Consider the following 24161-nt stretch of genomic DNA (forward strand, 5'->3'; position numbering starts at 1 on the left):
TGACTATCTTCCAGCACAGAGCAAGAAGCAGTATCTGGCAACCAACAGTTTCCTGTGACATCTGACAGCTTTGTAAAAGAATGGGTCCCAGTGTAAAAATTACACTGCTAACTACCATAAATAAGACATTCACTATCACAGTATATTATAAATACATTATTGCAAGAGTACTGGTATGTTCCAAGTAGAATACATTTTATGGCTTAAACAAAGGAAAAGATACATTTTTAATATTTAGTATTTTGGAATTTATGAATCTTCATTTAATTCTAGAGGATCCTTAAGTTTGGCTCCTGGGTAATATGCTAACATCTATTTCCCATCCCCCATTTAGGAACTCATATAGATATGCTATCAAAATTGTAGTTGATCACAAGTTTAATAAAAGGTAAGCAGACACACATGTTTAAAAATTAAGAAATATGCATTTTAAAGCTTTGTTTTTTCATCTATAATTAGGAAATCTAAAAACTTACTAATAATTTTGTAAATATTCAATTAAATAATGTGAAATACTCTAATAATTATTTCTGTATTATTCAGGCTATAACAACTAATGTACAGTAACAACCAATTCTAAAATTAAAATGATGTAAGATAACAAAGGTTTACTTATTGTTCACACTACATGTCCATAGCCAAGCAACTCTCTCACTTGCTACTCTAGGACCCAGGCTGAAAGAAGAGTCACCCAAGTAAATATTGCCATTCTCCTTGGCAGAATAATAGGGATCTTCAGACAATCTTATGCACCCAATAACATGCTGATATTCAGAAGTGACACTTAAAATTTCTACTAACAAAAAAAAAAAAAAAAAAATTTCTACTAACAATTCATTGGATATAACTATCCTCCCCCCACACACACTGAAAAGGAGCCAGAAAGTGTAATGCCATCAGAATCCAAAAACAGAGAATCAGAATTATTATAAAATTGAAGCAGTAAATACCCCATGATCACAAAGCATTTGGTTCAGTTTAGAATTCAAAACAAACAAAAAATGATTTTTTTTCTCTAAAATGTAACTCAAGTCCAAGATGCCTACATGTAATCTCAGTAGCAGACAGACTTGAACCAGTTATTATAAAATAAAATGACAACTTATCTACCTTCTAAATACCCAACACACCACAATAAACACTCCCATTTGAAAAGAAAGAGGAAGAGAGAAAGACACAGAAGCCCCTGGTTTGTAGCAAACCTGATACCCTGCTCAGCAGTTATAATCAAGGATCCCCGCCAGTACTCCTCCTCAGTGGGTAAGGAATCCCCATATGATATTTTACCATGAATCTTGTCTCTGCTTTCTAAGATTTTTTTCCCTTCTCCAGTCTTACTTGGCTAAATTTGAAGTGAACATTGGGGAATATGCTTGCTTCGTGGCTGAGCAGTTTTCTCATAACCCTTGTCCAAGAGTTACATTCACAGTTTGAAGACCTGAACTAAAGATGGAGTCAGATGCTTAATTGACTGAGCCACCAGGTGACCCAGTTTATCAAACATCTTAAGAAAAAGTTGTTAGCAGTTTCAACCATGAGACATTATGTTTACTCTTACTCTCCTATCTCATTCTTTCCAGTTATAAATTCTCATCCAGAATATTACTTCTGATATTTTATTGCAGATTTTGTAAATCCTCGCCATAATAATTGGTCAGCTCTAGGTTAGAAAAATCATCATCAATATAATGCAAAGTGTTTGGAAGGCTGGGAATATTTTCTGACCAGATATATAAAACTCCTAAAATTGATTAGTGGTGGTTTATACCTAATTAAATATATATTAAATGCATATACCATTTTAAGCATAAAATAATTATTCTCACTTGAATTATTTATATAAAACTCATAATTTCCAAAATTATATTGACAGTGACTCTAAGGCTCTACTGAAATTTTTCATCAGAAAAAAACAGAACCTGGAAGGTTGTCTGTTATAGAGAAAGAAGAGATTATGAGAGGGAACTAGTGATCTATCCTCAACTAACAAATGCCAATACCATTAAGGTCTTGAGTGAGTTAAGCATTAAAGAAGATAAAATCTAACCTCAGCTTACTATTGTTACAGGTATCAATAATTAAATACAAATATATATATACATATATAAGTAATATATATGTATGTGAGTATGCACACACATACATATACACAGAGAATGACAGACTTCTGGTAAAATTACTCTTTTTTTAAATACATTTATTTTTTATTGGTGTTCAATTTACCAACATACAGAATAACACCCAGTGCTCATCCTGTCAAGTGCCCCCCTCAGTGCCCGTCACCCATCACCCCCACCCCCCTCCTCCTCTTCCACCACCCCTAGTTCGTTTCCTTTAAACTATATTATAATCCAAAATTTCTGTTTTATCTTATACACCAGTAAGACAGACTACATGACTTGCCCCATTTAGTTGTTGCTCACTTTCTAGTTTGCCCTCATAACTTGTCTTTGATATATCTTCTACTTATACCACTTTGCAAGCTAAGGGACGTAGATCCATCTCTATCTTACTATAACAATTTTATGGAAGAAGTATTCTAAATAAAACATGACAACACAAGAGAGTAAGCCCAAAGATGAATTATTTAGATAGTGCTCTATGTTGAAGAGCTTTTATTTGTTGTCTTCAAGAAAATGTTCCAAGTCAAATTGTGCTATATCCATTATTTTTGTCATTTCTAGTCCTTACTGATAATGGAGTGAAATGGGAGGACAACCATTGATTTTTATTGGGATGCTTTACTTGGGGTTTATGTACCCTGAGGATAGTTGACCAAAACTAAAATAATAATGATGATGATGATGATGATAACCTGGAAAATAATTTTATTGCTCAATTTCAAATTACATTGAAATTTTTCTTTGTGAAAAAATACTTGACATCTCATTATAACATTACAATACTGATACACTCAAAACAAATATAGGTATCTTAGTAAACTCCTATTGAATAGCATCTGTTCTTAAGTATATCAAATATTCACCTTGCCATTTGTCATTTTCACCTGAATGTCTTATAGGAAACTCAAACACAGTATGGTACAGTTAAATACTTCATTCTATCATTCAACACTGCAGTTAACAAAATAAACAACCAAGGCTTCCCCTACCTTTAAACATCACCAGTGTTCACTCAATTACCCAAGGCCAAAATCTAGGAGTCACAATTAAACCTTTCTCTCATTTGCATGAAATTTTGATGTAGAACACCAGGTGAAGTGGTAATGGAAGGCTAGGGGTTCTTTCAATGATTCCTTTTTCTTAAGTCTGTAAATATATTTAGTAAATTGCAGGGAATTAACCTTCCCCAAAGGTGTAACCCATACTCTAACTAGCATGTATCCAGTTTGTATAATTAGAGAAGGTTCAGAGACTAGAGTGTGAAGACAAATTGCCTGCAAACCAGAGGGGGAAAAAATAAAAGAAAAAGAAAAAAAAAAAAAGACCTCTAGAGAAAGGAGCTTTCTGTCAAATTGATCCCATCCAGGTCTTTCTGAGCGAGACTAGATATCTGAATTTAGACTATGCCTGTCCCCAGAAGGGTCAGCATGCATATCTGCCATACAAAATGAAACAAAACAAAAACAAAAGAAGTATACGAGATAGAGAATTGTATAGGTATAAGAAATTGTATTCTAATGAGAGAGAAAGAAAAAGCAAGAAAGAGGAAGGAAGAGGGGGAAGTCAGGGAAGGTGGGGAGGGAAGAAGGGGAAGAAAGCTTTCTTTCTTTTTTTTTCAATGGTATAAATTTATAGAAAGGGTACTGAATTTATTTACCTGAGCAAGAGAAATTGAATAGTACAAAATTCCCTGGGTCAGATATTTGAAAGGACTCACAAAACTTTACAGAACATACTCATTATAGTTATCATTTAGGGCAAAGGATAGAGGCAGCGGAAGAAAGTGCAGGTGAGCACCGTAGGTCCATGAGACATGCTATGTGCATACTTCTCATGGTTTTTTTATTTGAACTCATGTATTGTACTGTGTTTATGGTTTCAAATATCAATATCTGTGCAAGAAATCATGTAAACAAGTCAGGTTTATTAAGCTGGTTAGGCCCATTGAAAGCTATTGTTAAATATGCTGACATTGAGGGTCCTCCAGGGAGTTTTAGACTCTAAGAGCACAACATAAATCCATTGTCCTTATTTTTATTTTTTCTTTTAATTTTTATTTTTCTTATTTGATAGAGAGAGAATGCAAGCAGGGGGAGCTGCAGAAAGAGAGGGAGAAGCAGGCATTCCATTGAGGAGGGACCCCCAACTTGGGGCTTGATCCCAGGACCCCAGGATCATGACCTGAGCTGAAGGCACATGCTTAACCAACTAGCTACTAGGGGCCTCATTGTCTTTATTGTGATCCAGAGTTAGAGACAGAGTTGACAGAGTTAAATTTCGACTGTAAATCAGCTTTATTTCCCTAAAACTCTGTAAATGTTTTTTTTTTCTCTTTTTAATATTAAGTGACTAATCACTTTATTTTTTTAAAAAAATACTTTATTTGTTTATTCATGAGAGACACAGAGAGAGGCAGAGACAGAAGTAGAGGGAGAACCAGACTCCAGGGAGCCTGATGTGGGACTCAAATCCAGGACCCCAGGATCATGCCCTGAGCTGAAAGCAGGCACTCAACCACTGAGCCACACAAGGCACCCCAATAAATAAATCTTTAAAAAAATGTTGAAAGGGGGATACCAAACCTAATCTACCACCCAGATTGTCTAGGGGCTGGTATTCTGCACTGCTTGAAAAATTTTCTTTTTGAAATTGATATCTTAAATCTGCTTTGTGATATTCATATTCTCCACTTAGAACATTTTTAACAGAGACAGAGTTAATGTGGGGGAAATTCCTAGGGAAATGACTAATGAGAAAGATTCTGAGTAGCTAATTTCTTGCTCTATTTATGATGCATTACATAGTCTGGACAAAGACAAATTACCTGATCATAGTATTTTTTTTTTCTTAAAAACCTGTTCTTCAAATCCATAAAAACCCTAGTAGAGAATTAATAAAATTTAAAGGGATTGATTCAATTGCAGAAAGAGTTAAACTCTGAGAAATTACTATATCCAGGTCAAAAGTCTTGACAGACTATCAACTTGGACAGTAAAAAGTTCTGGGAAAGGGTCCAAGAGAGATAGCACCAAGATAAAGAGCTATATATCTTAAGAATGAAGTTCTCTCTGCATCTAAAGGACTATCTTACTTATGCTTCTCTTTTTAAATTTAAAAATCTTTTGCCTTATAAACCCTGAGGCAGATGGTAGAAACCTATCAACGGTATGGGTAACAAATCTTAATCGTTTTCTCCAGGTTCGTTAAAATATCAAAACTGTCTGGAGGGACCTAAGCTGTATGCCATAGCTCAGGTATTTTGAATGAGATAAAATTTTTGTTTTTTTGATTTTCATGTTTGAGATTACATAAAAGAGAAAGACCATTAGAGAAAATTAGTGACACAAATCTGTTTGCTAAGTTGCGGTAACTGGAAATGTTTTCATTTTTCCCTGGGTGTGTTTTATAACTAATTTATGTAGGGGTGTCCAGCTGGCTCAGGCAATAGAGATTGTGACCCTTAATCTTGGGGTCATGTTGGGTAATAGAGATTACTTTAATATATATATAGATATAGATATATAGATATAGATATAGATATATAGATATATCTATATATATGTATATATATGAATTTGTATATATATGAATATATATATATATTTGTATATATATGAATTTGTGCAGCTGTTGCAAAAAAACCACAGGCCTTGGACATGGATAAGGGGAATTCTAAATGGGATATATCAAAGACCTTAATCCTCATCAACATTATAAAACAAGAAAATATATATATTGAGTCGCAGGATTAATGAATAAAATTACAATTTACAGTCCAGAATTTGGAGGAGCCAGAAATGATCTAATCTAGTATTTATGATTTTTTTAAAGAAGATTTTATTTATTTATTTATTCTTAGAGACACAGGCAGAGGGAGAAGCAGGCTCCATGCAGGGTGCCGGACATTGGACTTGATCCCAGGTCTCCAGGATCACACCCCAGGCTGCAAGTGGCACTAAACCACTGCGCCACCGGGGCTGCCTGTGTTTATGATTTATTTGTCTAAATGACACCAGGAAATAACCTATGGGTATTAAAAAACTAAATTAGGATACACCATCTCAGTAGGACATCTGATATCACATTTATTTTGAAAAATCTCTCTACATTCCATCTTCTTTGATAGGAAGCCAATGATCTGAGAGATTTATTACCTTTAAAGCAAGGATATGTTGACTACCCACAATAGTTTCACATTACTTTGGAAAAGCAAAAAAAAAAAAACAAAAAAACAAAAAACATTCCTATTTCCTCTCTGTTGTTATTTTGTTTTTAGCCCAGAATATATAAATCTATCAACAGTTTCATAACCTTAAAAATCATAATATAAATAAGTGGACTTGGAAGTTGTGTTTTCTGGGAAACAGAATTTGAGACAGGAGTTTATGTCCAGGAGATTAACTGGGAAGTGCTTTTTGATGTACATCGTAGAGAAATGAAAAAAGCGAAAGTGATAGAACAAGAACTTGAAGTGATATTTTGTTATAACAACAGTCTCAGCTCATCAAACTCAGATATCTGTGATGGGGATGGCCCTGCAAACTTGTCCCATATTGATGCAAGGGAACTTGGCCTACATTTCTTGCACTGACTAGTCTTTTGGATAAGAGGTATAACTTTGGGCAAGAAAGCTTTCTTCAGATAAGAACAATTCCTGGAGAGGTACACAGTTGACTATTGTCAGCTCCCAACACTCCTGACACCAAGGAAATGAATGATATATTCTAATAGCAGGGAAATTCTAGGAACCCCCAAGGGCATCCAGTGTAGACTTATCCCTTGTGATCCTTGCAACCACTTACTCATATAATATGTTAGGGAAGTATATTCTCCATAATTCTGGTCAGCTGCTTTTCCTGGAGTACTTACAAGGTGACATTTAGTAGGATAAACCAAAGTTCCCACTGCTATGCCTGGTGAGTATTATATTTCTAATGGAGATGCACTGCTACAATCATGGTAGAAGATATAGGGTCTGACTCTCTGCTCACGTAATGTATTTGTCTCCTCCAATATTGCTTTTGAACTGGATTTTCCACATTTGCCTTACTATGGAATGCTGACTGGTTTACCCAATCTTATTACTTAAAGGGTGAAACAGAGCTTATTTGGTGTTCTGGTTAGGCATTTCATCTCTACCAGGACTCATTACCATACTAGGAGCTATTTTGCAGAAGATGTATAATTTTCCTCTGTAGATAGCATGGTTTTTGTCACATGTCATTATCCTATTAGGACTTGCTGTAAACTCCATAAGTCATCTTCCTGTAGCACTAATACTTTTAATACCATAGGGTCTGCTAGATTATACAGCAAAAAGTAGTATGAACTTGCATCATGCCTGGACATTCTGTAGTGCCTTTTTCTGTTCTGATCCCCACTCAGCACTGGTAGCCTCTTGTGTCACCTTGTACATGCATTAAAATAGTATTACCAATTGTGGAACATGGTAATCCAGAACCTAAAGATGTCTATTAGAGGTTTTGCTTCCTTTTCTTATTGTGGAAGGTGTAAAATGTAATAATTAATCTGTTACTCTGGAGTAGTCATCTGAGTATACTGATAACCTATAGCGCTAGACACCTCATAGTTTTATGGTAGTACAAAGTCCCTGAATCTTTGTGAGCTTTACTATCCACTGTGTGAGATGCATGTGTCTTACCAACATTTTTAATCTACTGGTCACTTTCTGTTTATTGAGAGAGAATTAAAAGAATGTTGTTGATATAGTTGTTCAATGTATGTGAAATGCCCTATTTCTATTGAATATATTATGGCAGAGAAGAGGCAACTGTATGTTGTTTAGGATCCCGCCTATATCCAAACTGTTTTGGTGTTAGTTCAGTTCTACTGAGAAGCAAATGCAAAGAACTAATTAAACAATGAAGAGATGTATGGTGGGAAAAGGTAGGCAGAGACTTCAGACCATGATACAGGTTTTATAACTGTGAAAGGGGAAGGAATGAGGATTGGAAAGAAGATTCTCAGACTGCAGCGAAGTTCTCAAAAATTGTTGGCCAATTAGATGGAAAGGCCCAGAGGGGAAAATGCCATTAGTGGAGTACCACACTGGGCAGGAATGACCCAGTAGTCCCCTGTCATCTTCACTTCTTGTCTGTGAGCAGGCCAGAAAGAATGAAGCTTTGTCTTGAGCACTGCTGGGCATCCAGTTGTGTGGCAGCTAGAGAGTGTCTACCAACTACCCCACACACAATAATTCTCTTCAAAGTAAAAACAAACAACAAAACAAACAAATCCCAAAACAGAGGAACACCAAGAAGTTTGGGAGATTCTGGATAGTGATGATGTTATCACTGGTGTTTGCTTATGTCCAAACTCAATTTAATTGTAAACATTAAATATGTGCGGTTTTTAGCATATCAATTATACCTCAATAAAGCTTTTTTGTTTGTTTGTTTGTTTGTTTGTTTGTTTGTTTTAATAAAGCAAATGCATCTTAGCAGCACAGCTCTACGGCTGCCAAGGTCTGCTCCTGTTAAGTTTTATATGTATAGATGGATTGTTTTTTAAAACAAAGCATGTGGAGGGTGCCTGGTAGTTCAGTGAGTTAAGAATCTGATTCTTGATTTTGGCTTGGTTTGTGATCTCAGAGTAATGAGATCTAGCATTGTGATGGGCTCCACACTCAGCTCCGTGGGGAGTCTGTTTCTCTCTCTCTCTCTCTCTCTCTCTCTCTCTCCCTTTGTCCCTCCCGCACCTCGCACATATGCACATGCACACTCTCTCTCTCAGAATAAAATATTTAAAAAATAAGTAAGATAAAATGAAGCATGCAGTTTCTGGCTGAGGCATCAGAATTACCTATAGCAAAGCAGCATCATTTCCCCGGACCCCAATCTCTCTGGGGCAATACAATGAAGGCAGTTGTCAGCTGCACATACAGGGGGATGTACTACTGAGGAGGAACACTGATGTAATAAATTTGGGAGTTTATAGAGGAATTGCTGCACAACTGCCACTCTCTTCTCCGGAGAAAGGGAGAAAACCCTCAAATCTTCTATGAGAATGGTATCTGGGATTTTACAGTTTTTTGGAATATAAACTAATGGCTTGGGCTTTAATTCTTCATTGGACTATAAACACATAGCTCAGAAGAGGTAAACCAATAAATCTCTCAGAGGTATTTTCCTCTTAGGGTTACTACTAAACAATTCTTTAACCTAGATTGTCTGTATTTTTTGCTCCAAAAGCCCTGAACATTCAGAAGCATGAAAATACCTTCTCTACAATTTCATAGCACCATGTGCTATACAAATCACTTCTCTACACATATATGGGAAGCAGCTTTTCTATGGCTCTCGTGGGCCTCACTTCCTCAGTTAAAATTTGGAAGAAGGTTAGTGACATGCAGGCCCAGTTCTGCAGTTGTTTTCAGGGCCACAACTAGTTCCCATCATCTTCCTTTTCTATTATTTATTCTAAATCCTCATTCTCCATTATCACTATCACTTACACTTAAACTCTCATTCCTAAGTGATACAGGTTCTTATTAACTTTCCTCTTCTCAGGGTCGAAATGTTGCACATATATATTCAGTTACAATCAGGCAAGAAAAAATGCTAAGGGATGCAGAAGTGGATCACCAGGGTTGCACACCTTTCCTTCCTGCCCTCATCATATAAAAGCATCCCAAACTTCTTAGAGCTGATCAGGAATAGGAACCCTTGCCACATCAGTGACTTCTTTTCTTACTTCCTGGTGCCGTAGAGAAGCTGCCTTTCACAGGAGAGGGCTTTTATGTGGAAGGGAATTCTTAATCCAACCTTACATTCCACCACTCTTGATTCAGTATCTTCAGGATCCAACCATATACACAGCATCCCGTCATCTGCTAATACATACTTGTTGACTAAATTCTGTAGCTCATTAATAGTACAGTCTGTTCCTTTTTTACTATGCCTACTACAGCTATGAATTAATTATGTAGTAAGCCAAGGAATGACAACCCAAAACTATCAAGCCTTTAATGCTTGAGAATTAATGTTATCCTATGAGGAAAAAGGGCCTTTGAGATGAGATTAAGGTAAGGATATTTAAATGGGAAGATTATCCTGGATTATCAGTGTGGGCACTATATACAGTCACAGGCATCTTTGTATAAAAGAGATAGGAGGGGCAGGAGAGGCTAGGTAGGGATTGATAGGAGGCTATGTGATCAGGCTCATGCAGGGAGACTGTGAAACCAGGCTCACAGAAATCCCAGATGTGGAGAAATGTTATGGATGACATGAGACCAGACAAGGTGTTCTGGTCTCATGATATTTACATGAACCCTTGTTTAGTTTAGTCTCATGATAGTTAAAAGTCCACCATGTTTATTCTAAATATAGACATGATATTTACAAGTCCACCATGATATTGACAAGAAATTTACCAAGTTCCCTGGTCAGTTTCCTATAAAAGAGTACCATGAAAGACCTCATTGGCAATCTATTCTGGACTCCTCTCACTCTAAAGAGGTGCTTTTCTTTCCCATTCTTTTCTTTTTTTAAGATTTTATTTATTCTTTCATGAGAGACACAGAAAGAGAGAGAGGCAGAGACACAGACAGAAGGAGAAGTAGACTCCATGCAGTGAGCCTGATATGGGACTCGATCCTGGGACTCCAGGATCATGCCCTCGGTGGAAAGCAGACACTAAACAGCTGAGCCACCCAGGTATCCCCTCTTTCCCATTCTTAATAAACACTTCACTTAATAAACTTTCACTTCATCCTTTTGTGTCTACAGGATTCATTCTTTGATTCTGAGAGACAAAAACTCTGCAACCCTGCAACATTATGACCACAAACCAAGGAATGTAGGTAGCACCAGAAGCAGAAAGAGGCAAGGAATGATTCTTCTCTAGACCCCCTTGAATGGACACATCCCTGATGGCACGTTATCACCTAGTAATACTGCTTTTGGACTTTGAAAGAATAATTTTTTATTGTTTGAAGCACCTAGGTGATTTGTTGTAGCGGCCACAGGAAATGATTAACAATGCTAATTAAATTTGTGGCCAGGAGGAAATAGGCAGTTAGATGATGAGGAGAGCACATGTTTCCTACAAGGAAGACACCTCTGTATTTTGTTCAACCAAGAGGTGAATTCTGAGCTTTGGCACAAAGACACAAAGGGATAATATTCCAAGTGCAAAGCTGTCAGAAGAATCTGATGTTTGAAGACTTCTGAGTGTGCATTTACAAAGAAAACTCCATAGGAAGTCTCAGAGTCCCAATCCTTCCTTTCAGAGCCCTGACCTTAGTGTAACATATTGCTGGGATTGAGAATACAACTTTCTCAGGAGCTCTGCTTCTTTCATAATTAAGTTCTAGCCCTGATCCTACGTATTTTCTATGTTCCAGCTGCAGGAAATGAGAGTCCCTGTACATGCTGCCAATGAAGCCATATGCCTTTCACATTTAGGTTTTAATTGAGGATTGATCATCCTCAGCCTTTCCAAGGCATCAATTGAACTCAGCAGCATCTATTGGAAGTATAAAACAAAAAAAAACAATAAAAAAACACCTTTTTTAAGTCTCTGCCACCACCATTATATCCTACATTAGCCAAAATTTCAGGTCCTTTTAAAAACAGAGTGAATATAGTTTAGAAAGTGAAGAGACTAGAAAACAGCTAGATGACTTCTGACTCTTAAGTAAATTTGTTTCAATTAGTACGTAAAACAGTCCAAAAAGACTGACAATATGATGGGAAAAAAAGAGGTTTTAAACAATTCTTTCATGTTGTGATCTCTTTGTAGGACTGAGTTTTAGATTTCTTTTTTAATTGGTTGGAAACAAGTAGTAAGGCAAGTACACACTTAGCAACATGTCCCCTGAGAGACATCTGGTTTCTTGAAGTAGTCTTTGTGCCACATAAATCTGCATAGGTAAATGGGTGTGATCAGCTAGAAAGTAGAGCCATTGGTGGGGATCTCCCTCCCTGAGGCAGAGAAGGGAGGAGGCAGGAACCAGTAAGTCTGCAAATTAGGGTAGGCATGGGGTTAGTCTGTTTGGGACCGGATTTTTTTCTCATCAACTTTGTTTTTAATAGGTTTCAAAAATTCTGCGACAGATTTCTTGGTCAAGTTGTTTTCACTTAAAAAGTACTGACTTTAAAAACTAACAACCTAAAGCTGCCATAAATACATCCAGACAAACACAAACACACAGACACACACAAATGGTCCATAAAACACTCTCTTTTCCTTCTGAAGGTTTTGCTAAGTATTGTTATCATTAATTGGTCTTTTACTATTAAACTTAAATGGCCAATTGGGACGAACAGTTTTGAGGCTTTTTTCTACCACCGATTAAGACTGGGTTGTCAGGTATTATGCATAATATTTAGCCTTCTGAGTTTTCTAAGACTTGAAGTTGGGGAAGACTTTTTGTTCTTGAAAGAGCTAGAGGAGATGACATCTAAGCAATATACTACAATATTCACCAGAGCTGCCTACGTAAATGAAGTATTAAAATTATATGTTAATTATGATTACACATATGATGTTAAAACTAAATATCCATATGTATTTTATGCATGTGCAAAAACATTTGATGATTAACACATGATAGTATACCAAGGATATTAAAGTTAAAACGCATTTGACCAAGTAGAAGATGATGTATGGATGGAATAACTCTGAACCTAAGAAGGGAAGAAGCAATGCCCAAAGGCATAAAAATGTAATGGATTTTTTTGTAAATGTGAGCATGGGAAATATGAGACCATATAATCATTTAAATCAAAAGACATATTACATTGCTTTCAATGCTTATAAATGCTAACAAAAGTATGAAATATTATTTAGACAAAATATGAAATATGAGCAACGGCAAAATATTGTACTTCCTCTCTACTAGATTAATTTTTTGCATCTATCTTAATTGTTTTTGTATGTCTGTGTTATCTCAAGCTAAAAAAATAAAAAAAAATGGTACTCTTATAAAATGCACTTAACTCCCTTATCAATTCACTTCCTATTTATACTTACGATGGTTACATCTTTAGATCAATTGATAGCCATATATTTTCATGTATTTTTGATCTGGAGTATAATATTGTACCTTGTAAGGATTGTAACTCAAATTAAGATAAATATAGCAGTTGCCAGATAATCGCAATGTTCTTATTGTCTCCCAAGCAGAGTTTGTCTTATATAGACCACTGTGAATCTTTGGTCTCTTTTTCTTGTTCCAACAAACTGTATGTTTTAATTGACATATTTATCTGAATGATAAATGTTTACATCTTTTTCCACTGAGGAAATGTTTTAATGAATCATTCTATAGAGACTAGGAATTTCAATAGCAGTGTATGGTAAAATATCTATTTGCCTTTGATCTACAAATCCTCAGAAAGTGAGAACAAAAAATGGACAATCCTAAAATTAACTCAGATATTATATATTTATATATGTTTCATTCAACTAAGGTTACTCTCTATACCTCTGTAAGAATTACAGCCAAAAACACTATGGGCACCTTAATTCATGCTATTCTATGTTGACGGAAGGACAAAGTTGCTGACTAGAGGTTTATAGCATTTGTCTAAAGGTCTGGGACCACGGACCTTGACAAAATAGATTAAACTGTAAACATTCTCAGTTATAAATTATTTAACTCTAGATTAAATTAAATTGACTAATCTTATTCTGGATAAATATAACAATTGAAAAAAAATGAATGGACTATAGAATTGTAAACAAACCTCCAAATAAAGCCACGTTATATAAATTTGTGACAGAAAGTTTGAAAAGTTATTCTGAGGTGATGGATAAAAACACTTTGAATACTCTTAAATTTTAATGATTATTTATTTATTTCACTGGCATTTTGAATTACCTTGTCAAATTCCCTAAAGTGCCATATTGGAATTTCACATTACATTAAGTTTGTGTCTTTATTTCCTTGAATAAAATGCATCATTTTATGTCTGTTTTTCTATATTTTTAAGTAAATTTTATATTTTGATTAAAATAATGTTTTTTCTCTATTAGATTAATCTTATTCATGTGTTTTGTTTGCTGTTATGTTTTTTTTTTTTTTTTTTTTTATTTTTTTTTTTTTTTTATTTTTTTTTTTTTGTTTGCTGTTATATTTTAAATTTGTTTATCTATTTTGGAAATGAAATTATTTTAATGGTTCTTGTAAAAAGCAAATGTTTTTGACTCATTACTGTAGATACTTCTACATACTTCTTAATGACAATTGATATGGTAAGTATATTTTCTTTTTCTCTAATACTTATAACTTCAATTTTTGACATATTTTTATTATTTAATTTATTTTGTTGCCTATGAGTAAAGAAACAATACTAAAGATGTGGTGTCTATATGTACATTCTGGTCCTTAAATTTGCTGTAGAGTTGTGATAAGTAACATTTATTAGGTTAAAGATATTCTTTTAATTTTCTATGAAGCATTTTAAATTTCAAATTAGTCTTTGATTATATGAAATACTTTTTTATCAAATATTTGTATCACATACTTTATGTATTATGTTGATTACGTGAATTATTTTAATATATCTAGTTAAATAATTTCAAGAATATATTAGTGTCATGAATTTTACTACCATGGTTATCAAGCAGTTTTTAACACTATGTTATAGTTGTGAATTGTATAAACATACTTGTGTTTTTATCATTTTTATAAACATACTTATTTTTTATATTGTATCATCAAAGCAGCACTGATACTGGATTTCCTAATCAGATTCTCATGAATCAGAGATCGTGGTCCATAAAGCTTTTCAAATAAGTACAAGGTGAAAACAGAAGAGGCCAGGACTATAGACATATCTCCTTAGGTCTTTTCTTTCTTCATTTGATATTCACTGACCCAGATTAAAGATATATTTCTAAGATAGGTGGGCAGTGACCATATTGGCACAGAAGCCAGGTAATGAAACATCTTCATTTCATACTCAGAGGCTAAATGGCTTATGTGACATTTTCCTGGAAGCCAAACCTCATAAATGTATATATTCCAGGCTTATTTACCATTATCAATCCTAGACAAATGAGTACATACTGCTAAAAGCCAGTCACCAGATTGTTTCTTTTTTCTTTCCCACAAACCTTCCTCTGATAAAGTGATCTACAGTTAAACCATTCATAATTACAAATTATCACACATAAAGAGAATGATAAATTTTAATAAATTTTGCACAAGTGAGCCATCATATAATAGCCACCCAGGTCAAGAAATAAAACCCAGTCAGCACTCTTGAGGTGCAATAAACTCCTTTCTAAAAACATTAATGGTAACCCAGAGGTAATCTCTAGCCTAATTTTTATGTTTGTTCAATCTCCTGATTTGTTTATTTTTAAAAGTTTGATTTAGAGGGTGTGTGGGGGAAGGGGCAAAAGGATTGAGAGAAAGAAGCAGACCCCATTGAGCAGGGAGCCCCAACACAGGGCCCTTGATCAAACAACCCTGAGATCATGACCTGAGCTGAAACCAAGAATCAGAAGCTTAACTGATTGAGCCATGTAGGTGCTCCTGATCTTATATATTTCTTATGTCAGACTGTCTGGATAACTCCTTTCCTCTCACTGTCACTCACTAGGTTATCTACTTCTGTTTGTTTGGATTTTTATTTTTCTAATATTTTATTTATTATTCATGAGAGAGAGAGAGAGAGAGAGAGAGGCAGAGACACAGGCAGAGGCAGAGGCAGAGGCAGAGGGAGAAGCAGGCTCCACGCAGGGAGTCTTAACTGGGACTTGATCCCGGGTCTCCAGGATCAGGCCCTGGACTGAAGGTGGCGCTAAACCACTGAGCTACCCAGGCTGCCCCTTTTGTTTGGATTTTTAAATAAAAGTATGAGCTGAATTTTCATAAGCCTGTTGGCAGTTTGTTTCTTTTGAGAAATGTTATTCTGGTTCTTTGCTCATTTTTAAATTGGATTATTCATTTATGTATTTTTACTATTGAATTTTAAGAGTTCTTTACATATTTTGGATATTAACTTCTTATCAGATGAGTGGTTGGCAACTATTCTTTGGGGAAAAATGTGTATTCAGATCCTTTGCCATTGGGGAAAAATCAGATTATTAATTAATTAATTTATGTATTTATTTATTTATGAGTAAATTATTGAGTAATATGCATTCTTATATATTTTGGAATATTAACCCTTTATCAGATGTATGATTTGCAGATATTTTCTCCCATTCAGTAGGTTGCTTTTTCATTCTGTTGCTTCTTTTGCTGTACAGAAGGTTAATAGTTTGATATGGTCCCCATTATTTATCTTTGCCTTGTTGCTTGTGCATTTGATGTCATACCTAAAAAATCATTGCCAAGACCAATGTCAAGGAGATTTTCCCCCTATGTTTTCTTCTTGTAGTTTACTGTTTCAAGTCTTACACTTAAGTCTTTAATTAATTTGTTATAGAGTGCCATAAGATTGTGAATAGCTGCTGTTAAGTAAAAAAATTTGCTTGTGTTAGGTCCATTTCGTCTATAAGTGCTATTCCAGTCATCTATTTCTCTATTGATTTTTCTCTCTGGACACCACACATACATATATAATCCACTATTGTAAGTGGGTTATAGAAATTCCATACTATTATCATATTGCTGTCAATTTCTGCCTTGAGTTCTGTCTATATTTGCTTTATAAATTTAGGTACTCTGAAGTTTGATGGGTGTATATTTATCATTATTATATCTTCTGGTTTAATTGACCCTTTATCAGCATATAATGACATTCTTTGTCTCTACACTTAAAGTCCATTTTTTCTAAAATAAGCATAAGCACTGTTGGTTTCTCTTTGAAGTATCTTTTATCTTCACTTCTCATCCTATTTGTGTCTTTAATTATAAAGTAAGTCTTCTGCAGATGGGATGTTGTTGGATCTTAGTTTTGTTTTTATTTTTGGAAGTTTTAGATCGACAGCAAAAGTGAGCAGAAAATATAGAGAGTTTCCATATATCTCCTGTTCTCACACATGTACAACCTCCCCAATATCAGTATTCCCCCACTAGAGTGGTGCATTTATTACAAGTGATGAACTTACATTGACACATCATTGTCACACAAACCCAGAGTTTAAATTTTAGTTCAATTTTGGTGTTGTACATTCTTGGTGTGTATTTGGACAAATACCTCATTATGGTATCACACAGAGTATTTTTACTGCCCCCCAATCCTCTATGACCCATCTATTCACCCCCAGCCTCATCAACCTTCAGCAATCACTTACTTTTTTACTGTCTCCATTGTTTAACTTATTGTTAGGACTTAGTGGAGACTTTTTAGCTCCTTTCAGGTGGAACTGGTGAAAGTACATCTTGTTTTTGTATCCATTCAGACACTGTACTTTTTGTTTGGTGAGTTTGATTCATTTACATTAAAGTACTTTTGCATAAGTGAGGACTATTGGCATTTCGTTAATTGGTTCTGTTTATCTTGCATTTCTTTTGTCCTTCTCCTCTCCTACTTTCTTTTTGTTTCTTTTTTATATTGTGTATTCACTAAGAAAATTTTATCTATTAACTTTACATTAGAGCATAAAGTGACTTATGCATCACCTTTATAGCATTACTTAAACTGTCTATGCCTATATATTTGTCTTTACAGTAATGTTTTTATATGTTTTTGTGGTAACATGTTTTCAATTTGAAGATCTTAAGTATTTCTTATAAGGCAAGTCTTATGATAGACTCCCTCAATTTCTGTCTGAGAAAGATTTTCTCTTTTCCTCTTCTTCTTCTTTTTATTTTATTATTTATTTACTTACTTACTTACTTATTTATTGAGAGAAAAGAGCACAAGCATGGAGGAGGAGCAGAGGAAGAGGGAGAAGAAGCATATTCCCCACTGAGCAGAGAACTGGACTCCATCCTAGGACCCTGAGATTATGACCTGAGCCAAAGGCAGGGATGTTTAACCGACTGAGCCACCCAATTTTCTTCCATTTTTAAAGGATAATTCATTGGTATAGATTTCTTATTTGGTAGTTGTTTTATTACTTTGAATATATCATCCCATTGTTTCTTGGCCTACAACGTTTCTTCTGAGAAATCTGTCAATCTTATGAGCTATTCTTATACAGGGAAAAAACACTTTTCTCTTGGTACTGTCAAAATTTTCTCTTTGTCCTTGACTTTAAACAATTTGATTACAATGTGTCTTACTGTAGTCTTCTTTGGGCTGGAAGTATGTGGCTATATTATATGCCATGGAGAGAGAGGGTTGGAGTAGGAAGAGGAGTGGTGGATAGAGTGATAATTCCTTTACCTCAAACTTACTTGGGTAAGTTATTTCCATAAAGACTTGACAGGTTAAAGTATGCTTATAGCAGCTGGGAACCTTAGACCTGCTGCCTCCTGTCACATGCTAGAACTATGGCAATAGCATGGAAGGATTTGTCTGGAAGCACATGCATTTTCTTTGATGGTAGAAATGACAGAAAAATAGCTACATTTTTATTGATTTGAACTTCAAGAGTTTACAGCAACAAAACTAAGTGTGTTAAATAAATTACACTTTTAACATTTCTAGATATCCTATATTAGCATATTGCTATAAACTGAAGCTTTAATTTTTTTTAAGATTTTATTTATTTATTCATGACAGAGAGAGAGAGACAGAGACACAGGCAGAGGGAGAAGCAGGCTCCATGCAAAGAGCCCAACGTGGGACCTGATCCCGGAATCCCGGGATCATGCCCTGAGCCGAAGACAGACACCCAACTGCTGAGCCACCTGGCATCCCTAAACTGAAGCTTTAAGTTCCTTAACAAATATATATATGTAACTAATCTCTAGTTTGAATCACATCAAATTGGTTCATATTTGATGTTTTCTTTAATGAAATTTTACCAAAAATTCATTGTAGTATACCTCCCACTCCCTCTTACTGCTGATGTATTTATCCTAAAAACAAACAAACAAACATACAAAACAAAAAAGAATACAGAAAGCAGAAAAAAGTAAAAACAATACACATTGCAGGGTCCAAAGCTTGAGAAATATACACAATGATTTATTCATGGTGTCTAAATTATGATTCCTGATTTTCTGCTGATAGGCTACCCAGGGAAATGAAACTATTAACTGAAAGATTATGAAAGTGAAAAATTGTGTCCCCAAAATTTATTTTATTTCTTTATTATTATACATCTCTCAGAAAAAAAATTCTTAGTAACAAAGGATCTATTAATAGCTCTATCTTATAAGTGTAGACTCTTCTTTAAATTTGAATTGTGGAGATTATATTCTTGTCATAGCCTGTTTAATTTGCGATCAGATTAATGCTATTTAAGTCAATGTTTTAAAGAAAAACAATTATTAATTTAATAAAATATTTGTCTTGTCCTTGAATACTTAGACAGAAATAATGTAGTTTCTAATAACAGTAATAAGAGCTGAATATTATATGCATATTATCATTGCATCATTTTATTTTGATTAATATAAAGATATTTCAATTTACAAATGATAACTTCAGTGATGCTTAATCCAGTAGTTTTAAAAAGCTCATTAATTTTTGACCCACTTTGTGCTATAAATTGAAAAAGGTTGTAATAATAAAAATTACTGTTGGAAACAAGATTTCATCAGCTTTTATTAGAAACCCTTGGATAATAACTGATTTTAGAGATGGTATGTTTCCTTCATTTTAGAGATTGTTAAGACAATTCCCTCTGATGACACTAAAACATTTTTAGGAAATAATGTGAAAATAGTGAAAGTACATCTAATGCTTTTATTGTAGCCTCAAGCTATTCTATGAATATATAAATTGCCATTATTTTTTGGTGTTCTGTGATTAGAGAAGAAAAGGTGACTTAAGTGTATTGCTTCATAGTATCTAGTTGCCAATGACATGCATTGATAAAAAAGAATCAGGCTAACTTGAAATGAGCTGTAATGTTATAAGAAATTGTATCTCTTTATTCCCTGCCCCACGGTGAGGTACCACACGAAGGTGCGGGCCGGCAGGGGCTTCAGCCTGGAGGAGCTCCGGGTGGCCGGCTTCACAGGGAGGTGGCGCGGCTCCAGGAATACCGCTCCAAGCTCATCCTCTTCCCCAGGAAGCCTTCGGCCCCCAAGAAGGGCAACAGCTCAGCTGAAGAACTCAAACTGGCAACACAGCTCACAGGACCAGTCATGCCCATACGGAATGTCTACAAGAAGGAGAAGGCCAGAGTCATCACAGAAGAGGAGAAGAACTTCAAGGCATTTGCCAGCCTCTGCATGGCCCATGCCAATGCCCGGCTCTTTGGCATCCGGGCAAAAAGGGCCAAGGAAGCTGCAGAACAGGATGTTGAAAAGAAAAAATAAAGTGCTATTGGCAACTCCTAAAAAAAAAAAAAAAAAAAGTGTATTGTAAAAATAGATGGATTTCAGCTTCCAAGGGTTTCCATTCTCAAAGTTACTCAAAGAATGTTTTGTAGAGTCAACCCTTTAAGTTATTACATTTGTATTAACCTTATTTGGAAATAATTGTTTCAGTAGTATCAATTGAATACCAATCAAAGCACTCTTTTCCCTCAAAGCTGAGCATAATTTTATTTTTATAGATAAGAATATAATTTAAGAATCTACCATTTAGTGGCTTAACCTAAAGAAATCCTCAAACAGCATGTCTGTTAATGTTTGAAGCAGCTTCTTCATGTTCTTAACGGTATCTCTAGATGAAGTTTCAAATTTTGATAAAATTCATCACTTTCATTTTTTGGTTGTTCTTTTGACCTCCCTAAGAAATATTTCTTACTGAATGTTACAAAGGTATTTATTTTTTAATTTTAGGTCTTTTCAACATAATCTGGTTGGTTTAAGTCCTTCTGTTTATATATAAAGTTTGAAATCAGATGGTTGCTTTCTACAAGCTGCTTGGATTTTGATCAGGATACATTTGCAATTACCAATCATTTTAGAGATAATTAGCATTATAACAATACAAAATCTTCTAATGTATGAGTATGATATGTCTCTACATTTTCAAAGCCTTTTGATTTTCTTTACTCCATAAAGTATGATAGTTTCCAGTGTAGTGGTCTGTCTTCAGTAAAAGATATTCCAAAGTAATTGATGTTTTAAAAATCTTATTGAAAATAGCACTTTAATAAAACACGTTTTTCAGTTTTTCTTGCTAGTTTGCTAGCTTATAGAAACAACATTGATATTTTATTCTTAGGGCAATCCCTGGGTGGCTCAGTGGTTTAGCGCCTGCCTTCGGCCCCGGGCATGATCCTGGAGTCACGGAATCAAGTCCCGCATCAGGCTCCCTGCATGGAGCCTGCTTCTCCTTCTGTCTGGGTCTCTCTCTCTCTCTCTCTCTCTCTGTCTGTCTCTCATGAATAAATAAAATCTTTTTAAAAAAATGATATTTTATTCTTAGACTTTGGTAAATTCACTTATTAGGTTTCTTAGGATTTTTCCAAACAGACATATTATCTGCATGTAAAATAGTTTTACTTATTCCTTCCCTATCATTATGCTTTTTATTTCATTTTCTTAGATTATTCCACAATTTATGCCCTCTACTGTAATAATGAATAGAAATGTTAAGATGACACACTTTTTTTTAAGATGACACACTCTTATCTTAGCTTCCAAATTAGAAGACACTATTCAGTATTTCAACATCCAGAATATCAGCTATATATGGTTTGTACACAATCTTTATAACTTAACAAAGTTAACGTTTCCTATTTTATGAGAGATGTTCTGAAATTACAAATTGGTTTGAATTTTGTCAATACTTTCTCTGCAAATTTTGAGGGGATTGATTTTTTTCTTGTTCCTAATAATGTAGAATATTACTTTGACTGCTTTGGGATATTAAAACAACCTTCCATAATGGGGATAAAATTATGCCAAAGTTTGTTAAACCTTTTGTGTGTTCCATAATTTGATCTGCTAATATTTTCATTGAAAAATTGTTTATGTTCATGAATTAATTACTTACATTGAATGAATAAAATTATTTTGGAAAGTATCTATTGTCCTCTATTTTCTGAAATAACTTGTGTAAAATTGTTATGATTTAATTATTAAGTGTTTGATAAAAATTATCAATTAAGCAATCTGGCCCTTGAGACCTCTTGACAGGAAAAATTTAAATTGCTATTAAAAAATAGATGTAGAGATGGAGCTAGAAAGTATTAGGCTAAACAAAATAAGAGAAAGACACATACCATATAATTTCACTCTTATATAGAATTTAAGAAACGAAACAGATAAACATAGGGGAAACAAAAAAAAGAGAGAGGCAAACCATAAAACAAATTCTTAACTCTAGAGATCAAAGTGAGGGTTGCTGTTGGGGAGGTGGGCAGGAGGATGGGTTAAATGGGATAGGTATTAAGAAATCCACTTGTGATGAGCACTGGGTGTTATATGTAAGTGACAAATCATTAAATCCTATACCTGAAACTAAAATTATACTGTATGTCAACTAACTGGAATTTATTTTTATTTATTTATTTACTTTTTAACTAACTGGAATTTAAATTAAAACTTGAAAACAATAGATATAGAGCCCTTCACAATTTTTAATTCTTCATGTGTCAACTTGACAAATTTTGTTTTCAGATTTTAATTTTATTTGAATTGTTATAATTATGAAAATAAAAATTCTTATTTATACTGACCAACTATACATTTAAGGTCCATATGATGGCTGATGGTGGCTCCTCCTTCATTCCTCCTATATTGATAGTTTATATCTCCTTTTTTTTCCACTGTGATCAGTCATGTTGGAGACTCACCTGTTTTATGAAAATTCCCAGCAGTAAGCTTCCTTAAACTTATTATTTTCTACTTTGTTGATCTGTTTTCATTTGTAGTTATTTTCTTCCTTCCACTTTTTTCCATTTCTATAATTTTAGTACAAATTTCTAGCTTCTTAATGTGTATTTCATACTTAACATGTAATTATTTGTTCAAGTATTATGATCTTTATTTATTGCATTTATGTTGTTTAATACTTTGTCTCCTGCGGTTTTACTTTACAATCAATAGAATGATGTCTTCATCTTCTTACTTGATTATAATAGCAGCAACATAGTCCTTATAAACTAATTCCAACATCTGGGTCAACTCTTGGATTTGTTTCTATTTAGTGCAATGTATCCTCTAGTTTGTCAGATATATTTATATGTGTAACTGCTTTTATATATCTACATCTATCTATATAGAGAGATATGTATAAGAGATAGATACATAAATATATAGACACATATATTGAAAAACAGATGTATATAAAGATATATATGTATATATGTGAGAGAGAGAGACATGTGGATATGAAGATAGATATTTATATGCAATAGATACAAATATATACATCTCCATATACACATATATCTGCTGAACAAAAATCAAGGATTTGAACAAAAATCAAAATGTATGGGGGCAGCCCGGGGGGCTCAGCAGTTGAGTGCTGCCTTCAGCCCAGGGCATGATCCTGGAGACCCGGGATCGAATTCCATGTCAGGCTCCCTGCAATGGAGACTGCTTCTCCTTCTGCTCATGCCTCTGCCTTTCTCTCTCTCTCTCTCTCTCTCTCTCTCTCTCTCCTTTCTGTGTCTCTCATGAATAAATAAATAAAATCTTAAAAGAAATCAAAATGTTTCACAGAAAAATCAAATTATTCACTCTTTACCATGTGCCAATAGCCAAGTCCAGAATACAATAATAAATCAGCAGACTTGCAAAGAAACAAACATATGTATAAATACAAAAATGTATATATATCTAAAACAACATAAATATGTGTATATATAATATAAACATATTACATATCCGATGTAAATATTTGTAGGGTTAATCTGAATGATCTAAGTGATTGGTGCAGTTTCTCCACAAGGGCTGGGCTATTTAGCTCCAGCATTTTCCAGATATGTGTAATCTGTTACATCTTTGTTTCTACCTTCAGAACCACTAATTGCTAGGTTTCAAAGAGGCCTCCAAGAAAATGCAAACAAGAGCTTGGCCAATGACTTGAGCAGAACCCCTTTACATATTTCAGTTCAGTTGTCCTTTCTTTAGGTAGCTGTATCTTTTCAAAC

At 34.4% G+C, this 24161-nt stretch overlaps 1 pseudogene; it reads left to right on the plus strand.

The window, feature by feature from the left end:
• Positions 1–20465, plus strand: part of LOC121498573 — a 197304-nt pseudogene extending 176839 nt beyond the window's left edge.
• Positions 20466–24161: the final 3696 nt, after the last annotated feature.

This window comes from Vulpes lagopus, chromosome 9 (genome assembly GCF_018345385.1).
Source record: "Vulpes lagopus strain Blue_001 chromosome 9, ASM1834538v1, whole genome shotgun sequence".
Classification (NCBI taxonomy): Eukaryota; Metazoa; Chordata; class Mammalia; order Carnivora; family Canidae; genus Vulpes; species Vulpes lagopus.